At 42.6% G+C, this 7,202-nt stretch overlaps 1 pseudogene; it reads right to left on the bottom strand.

The window, feature by feature from the left end:
• Nucleotides 1-239: 239 nt before the first annotated feature.
• On the bottom strand, nt 240-3,731 carry LOC132053709 (uncharacterized; annotated as a pseudogene).
• Between the last annotated feature and the right edge of the window lie 3,471 nt (nt 3,732-7,202).

Here is a 7,202-nt window from a genome sequence, read left to right as displayed (position 1 = left end):
GGTTACCTTTATCTCTCTCTTGCTAAAGCATTTCTGAGGTTTCCTAAGGTTTATTGGGAATTTTGTTTGGAATGACCGAGCTCGGGAGAGCGCCTACGTATCCCGTTTCGGGAATCAGGTCGAAACGTAGTTCGGGGTAAAATATATTGGATTTTTTTGGTGAGACCGAACTCAAAAGAGCGCCTACGTATCCCAAATGGGAATCAAGTCATAACGTAGTTCAAAATACATAATTTTGGATTTTTGGGTTAAAGCGACCGAGCTTGGAAAAGCGCCTACGTATCCCCTTATAAGTATAGGGAATCAGGTCCTCGCGTAGTTCGTACATATTTTGGATTTGGTTTTTTCTAAGAAAAATGCAAAATTACAAGCAAAGGAAATGCAATTAAAGCAACATAAACTATAAAAACTCTGAATCTTCGTAGTCGTCTTCTTCTTCACACGTAGTATCTCTTGATGGCATCTGAATTTATTGCTCTTGGCCACTCTTGACCATCCATTTCAGCAAGTACCATGGCTCCTCCTGATAGTACTTTTCGCACCATATAGGGCCCTTGCCAGTTTGGTGCAAACTTTCCTTTGTATTCTTCTTGATTTGGGAATATTCGTTTGAGCACCAATTGCCCAATTTGAAAAACCCTGGTTCTCACATGCTTGTTGAAAGCTCGCGCCATTCTTTGTTGGTATAATTGACCATGGCAAACAACAATCATTCGCTTTTCATCTATCAAAGCTAGTTGTTCATACCTCTTGCGGATCCATTCTGCATCGTCCAACTCAGCTTCTTGTATTATTCGAAGTGAAGGGATTTCTACTTCGGCTGGTATTACTGCTTCAGTGCCATACACCAATAGGTACGGAGTGGCCCCAGTTGAAGTCCTGGCAGTAGTGCGATATCCCAATAATGCATAAGGCAATTGTTCATGCCAGTCTTTGTAGTTATCAATCATTTTTCTGAGGATCTTCTTGATGTTTTTGTTGGCGGCTTCCACAACCCCATTCATTTGTGGCCGGTATGCGGTTGAATTTCGATGAGTGATTCGAAACTGCGCACACATTTCTTTCATCAAGTGGCTGTTCAAATTAGCCCCATTGTCTGTTATGATTGATTCTGGGATGCCAAATCGGCATATGATGTTGTTGCGCACAAAATCTGCGACTACTTTCTTTGTTACTGATGCATAAGATGCCGCTTCCACCCACTTGGTGAAGTAGTCTATGGCGACCAAAATGAAGTGGTGTTTGTTTGACGCAGCTGGCTCAATTGGTCCTATGACATCCATGCCCCAAGCGGCGAATGGCCAAGGCGACGTCATAGCATTCAGTTCTGTTGGAGGAACCTTTATCAAGTCTCCATGAATTTGACACTTGTGGCATTTCTGGACGAATTTGCTACAATCATTCTCCATGGTCATCCAGTAATAACTTGTTCTTAAGATTTTCTTTGCTAGCACGAACCCATTCATGTGAGGCCCGCAGGTTCCAGCATGCACTTCTTCAATCAATCTTGTGGCTTCGATGGAGTCAACACATCTAAGCAATCCCAAATTCGGGGTTCTTTTGTATAGAACATTCTTGTTGAGAAAGAAACCATTCGCCAACTTCCTGATAGTCTTCTTCTGATTGATGGTGATTCCTTCGGGATATTCTCCTTTCTCCAAGAACATTTTAATGTCAACGTACCAAGGTTTTCCATCGTCTCTCTGCTTCTACAAAAGCACAGTGAGCCGGTTGATCTCTGATTTCAACTTTGACAGGATCAATGTATCTACTGTCGAGATGCTGAATCATGGATGCTATTGTTGCCAATGCATCAGCAAACTCATTCTGGGTTCTTGGTATATGTTTGAACTTGACTTCTTGGAACCGATCTGCCAATCTTTGCACAAGTCCAACATACGGTATGATCTTCTCATTTTTGGTGGCCCATTCTCCTCGAACTTGATGAATCAACAAATCCGAGTCGCCAATTACCTGAAGATCTCTCACATCCATGTCGAGGGCTAAACGTAGACCCAAGATACATGCCTCGTATTCAGCCATGTTGTTGGTGCAATTGAAGTTCAACTTGGCGGCCACTGGATAATATTGGCCTGAGTCTGAAACCAAACGGCTCCGATTCCTGATCCTTTAAAGTTGACTGCTCCATCAAAGTATACTTTCCAGCCTAATTCATCTTCATTTTCTTCGCCCTCAATTGTCATTATTTCTTCATCGGGAAGTAAGTCCACAAAGGTACGGGATTGTCATCTACCGGGCTTCCTGCCAGTAAATCTGCTAATGCTTGCCCCTTAACTGCTTTTTGTGCGACGTATTGAATGTCGAACTCACTTAATAGCATTTGCCATTTGGCCAACTTCCCTATCGGCATAGGTTGGCGAAAGATGTACCTTAGGGGTCCATTCTTGAGATCAAATGAGTCGTGTATGCAGCCATATAATGTCTTAATTTTTGAGACACCCAGGTTAGAGCGCAACACGTCTTTTCCACCAAGGAATATCTGGATTCACAGGGTGTGAACTTCTTACTGATGTAATAGATGGCTCTCTCTTTCTTGCTTGTTTCATCATTTTGTGCCAACATGCACCCAAAAGCATTCTTCGATACCGACATATGTATAAACAAAGGATTTCCCGACCTTGGCGGGACCAAAACGGGTGGATTTGATAGGTATCTTTTGATTGTGTCAAAGGCTTTCTGATAGTCCTCCGTCCATTTAGTTGGAGCATCTTTCTTGAGGAGTTTGAGAATTGGTTCTATAATTACTGTGGACTGAGCGATGAAGCGTCCAATGTAATTCAACCTTCCTAAGAAACTCATGACCTCTTTCTTTGTTCTTGGCGGTGGGAGTTCTTGAATTGCTTTGATCTTTGTGGGATCCAACTCAATACCACGACGACTGACTATGAATCCTAGTAATTTTCCAGCAGGCACTCCAAATGCGCATTTTGCAGGATTCAACTTCAAATCGTACTTGCGGAGTCTGTCGAAGAATTTTCTTAAATGTTCAAGGTGATCATCACCCACTCGGGACTTGATGACGACGTCGTCCACATATACCTCAATCTCTCTATGCATCATATCATGAAAGACGGCGGTCATCGCCCTCATGTAAGTAGAACCAGCATTCTTGAGCCCAAAAGGCATTACCCGGTAATGATATACCCCCATGGTGTGATGAATGCCGTCTTTTGAGCATCTTCTTCATCCATCAGTATCTGATGATAGCCCGCGTAACAATCCATAAAAGATTGCACCTCATGCTTGGCGCAGTTATCAATGAGTATGTGAATGTTTGGGAGTGGGAAATTATCCTTTGGGCTAGCGCGGTTAAGATCACGATAGTCCACACAAATCCTTATTTTCCCATCTTTCTTTGGTACCGGGACTATGTTCGCTAACCATGTCGGGTATGGTGTCACCTCCACAACTCCCGACTGAATTTGTTTTTCTACTTCTTCTTTAATTCGGATGCTAACATCAGGCTTAGGCTGCCCGATTTTCTATTTTACCGGGGCAAATCCTTCTAGGATCGGCAACCTATGGGCAACAATGTTCGTACTCAAACCCGGCATATCGGCGTATGACCAAGCGAAAACATCTTCATACTCTTTCAACAAACTCCGATACCCTTCTTTCTCAATCTCTGTCAAATGCACACTTATTCTAGTTTCCCGAACCAACTCCTCATTTCCTAGATTAACTGCCTCTGTTTCCTCTAGGTTTGGCATTGGTCTATTCTCGTATTCTTCTTCGACATCTATCAACCCCTTCCGGTTCAGTTATCTCTTCTTCTTGATCGTTGTTTTGTTCGTCGTCATTTTTACTTGTTTCGTAACATGTCATGACATTATTTGTGGCCTCTGTATTATTACTGTAAAACAAAATAACACGGTTATCAATCATGTAAAAGCAATTTAATTACGTATTTATATATATATATATATATATATATATATATATATATATATATATATATATATATATATATATATATATATTTATATAGGTAAAGTAAAGCGATTTTGTCTTATTGTAAACTTTGAGGCGTTTTCATTGAAATTTAAAAAGAGTGATACAAACTGTGGTCCTGACTCGGAATGGAACATCGAGCCATTTCCGTTATTAAACAACACGTAATAAGAAAACATGAAAAGGCGACAAGCCGGGCCTCAAAGCCGACTTTCGCCCTTTTTTCTAAAAGTGAGCATTCTTTCTACCGCAGAGTGAACAACGGGGTAGAAGTCCATCCACTTGTTGTTTCCCCTGGCTCAGCACGATGAATCTCCAATGCTTCAAAGCATTCTTCAATGATGGCTGCGCATTCCTCTTCCCAAAACAACGTCCTTAAACCCTCTTCTGGATCTTTGTTGTTGTGACTCAATGGGCATGCTGTGAAGGACTGGTATAGATGAGGGAATGGCTTTCTCATTTCAACGGGACCTCTTGGTCCATGTTTTGCTTCTTCTTCTTCTGCCTCACATGGCTCGTATCCAACCCCAAATCGATATTTCCCATTTTGGATACTCACTGGTTCTTTGATTCCTTGTAAGTTCCTTCCCAAACCTTTCCCGAGCTCAAACCCACTTCTTATCATAGTCGTAGCAACCATTTTGTAGACCGGTGGCATAGGGATATCTTCATCATCTCCCCTATGATCTATCATGGCTAATTCAACAGTGTGAAAATCAGTACCAACTGGTGACTTCTCTATGATCGGTACAGAATTGTTTGGATAGTTGTGGATACTTCCTTTACCATGAATCATGACTTCTTGATCATCCCATATGAATTTGAGAGACTGGTGCAACGAAGATGCTATGACTCCAGCGGCGTGCAACCATGGTCGTCCCAATAATAAGTTGTAGCTTGTTTTGATATCCATGATGACGAACTCCACCACGAACTCTGTGGGACCCATTTGTATGTGTAGATCTATTTCTCCAATTGGGTCGCTGGTTGCGCCATCATAAGCTTTTACATTTGTTCGACTCTAACGGATTTTGCCAACATCATATCCAAGTTGTTTCAAAGTCGTCACGGGGCATACATTCAACCCAGCCCCTCCATCAATCAGCACTTGAGGGATAATCTTGTCGCGGCATTTGACTGTTATGTGTAAGGCCTTGTTGTGGGTCTTACCCTCTCTTGGTAATTCATCATCAAAAAATGATAGCCTATGCGCTCGTACAACATATCCCACAATCTCGGCCAATGTTTCACTTGTAGTGCCGGCGGGCACTTGGACTTCATCCAAAGCTTTCATTAAGGCTAAGAGATGTTGAGACGAACTGAGTAATAATGACATTACTGATATCCTGGCAGGAGTCTTATGCAGGTGCTCAACAATCGAATAATCCTTGACTGGCATTTGCCTCCAAAAGTTTTCGGCTTCGCCTTCAGTGATTGGTCTTTTCTGAGGATTTTCGCGACGTGGCGCTTCGAGCACAAGCTCTTCTGGAGCATAACACCTTCCAGACCTAGTCATACCCTGAACCACAGCGGCTATCTTTTATCCTTTATTGACCATCGTCAAGTGCGGTGGTTTGATCACAAAAGGTGCATTCTCAACTGGTCCTAATGTTTTGAGTACGAATGGCTCGTTCTGAATTCGAGCGACTGTTGAGGGATATTTGAGCACGAAGGGCTCTTTCTTGGCTATAGCAGATGACTGGGACATCTCAGATTTCTTTGTCAAAGGGCCTAACACTTCTTTTCGCTCTTGTAAGGACAACGAGGCGACGGTGCTTTCCAACCCTTCAATATCTGGGCGAATTATCGTAGGGCTCTCTTCCCATTCATCACCTCTTTCTATCATGTGAATTTGATTCCCTCCATGCTTCGAGAGAGGATTTGTGTCCACATTCGGAGGTGTTGGTTCCAGGATAAGCTCATGATAATCAATCATATCTTGTAGTTTGTGCCTTAAGTTTATGCAATATTCGGTGGTATGGCCAACTTGGTTAGAATGATAGGCGCAAGTGAAATCCAGCCTGTATCATCGATCCGTGGGATTAGCAGGTTTTGGTGGAACAACATTCATTCGCCCGGCGTCTCTTAGTTTGGCAAACAAACTAGCCCTTGATTCCGGTAAAGGAGTGAATACTCTCATAGGTTTCTTTTGGGGTGCCTCATAGTTTGCTGGGGGAGGCTGGTTTTGGAAAGTCTAGTTTTGTGGAGCTTGGTTATTGGGTGTTGGCATTCGATAATTTGGTCATGGAGCTCGGTTGCTAGGTGCTAGTATTTGATAATTTAGTTGTGGAGCTTGGTAGCCGGGTTGTGCGTAGCACACAGACATTGGGCTATATTGGGGTAAAGTGGTTATATAGTTGGTTGGTGGAGGTGATTGGTAGTTATCTTGATTTTTGTGGGTCATCTCTTTTCCTCGACTTTTTGGGCTAGTAGTTCTAGAAACATAAGCTATGTCTTCTCTCTTCTTTTTGCCACTCATAGCGCCAGACGCGCCTGATCTGTTTAATACACTAACGATCCTGCCGGTCTTGAGGCCACAGTTATCATTTTGTCAAAACATCGACTTAGGTGGTTGCATATGAGATTCGATCATCTTCTCTGACAACGACTAAATCCGCAAAGGAGCTCCCTTTCATAGTTATCATTTTGTCAAAACAGTCAGCTTCTTGGTACCGTATAAATGCAGCTACCAGCTCAGCTTCAGTCATAGGTGGTTGCACACGCGCCGCCTCATCTCTCCAGCGACTGGCATATTCTCTGTAGGTTTCAGTCGATTTCTGACGAATTTTCTCCAATGAGAAGCGATCAGGCACATTTTCCACATTGAAGCGGAATCTTTCCATGAACGAACTCGCCATCTCTTCCCATGTCTTCCATCGACTGATGTCTTGTGAGATAAACCACTCCATAGCTGTTCCTGACAGACTTTGACTGAATAATCTCATGAGCAAAGCTTCATTTCCACCATTTCCGACCAATGTCATGTTTGGTATTTGGAAATAATGGTTTACCCCGAAAGTAATAATAATAAAGGCTTTAGTGTATATATGGATAATAGGGATGACGTCAAAATATTTGGTAAGCCCATTCATTGTAACTCCCCCAAGAACAGCATGGGCAACAAAGACAACCCGGGTGTCAATAGCTAGAGAGGCATTTAGTGAAAATACCATATGATAAAGGCTACTGTTTGGTTAGCTTCCCAAACTCGGAGGAAAACTCAAGGTGGT

This window comes from Lycium ferocissimum, chromosome 4, assembly GCF_029784015.1.
Source record: "Lycium ferocissimum isolate CSIRO_LF1 chromosome 4, AGI_CSIRO_Lferr_CH_V1, whole genome shotgun sequence".
NCBI classification, from domain to species: domain Eukaryota; kingdom Viridiplantae; phylum Streptophyta; class Magnoliopsida; order Solanales; family Solanaceae; genus Lycium; species Lycium ferocissimum.
Note: the sequence above shows the minus strand (reverse complement) of the source record. Positions and strands in the feature narration are given on the sequence as shown.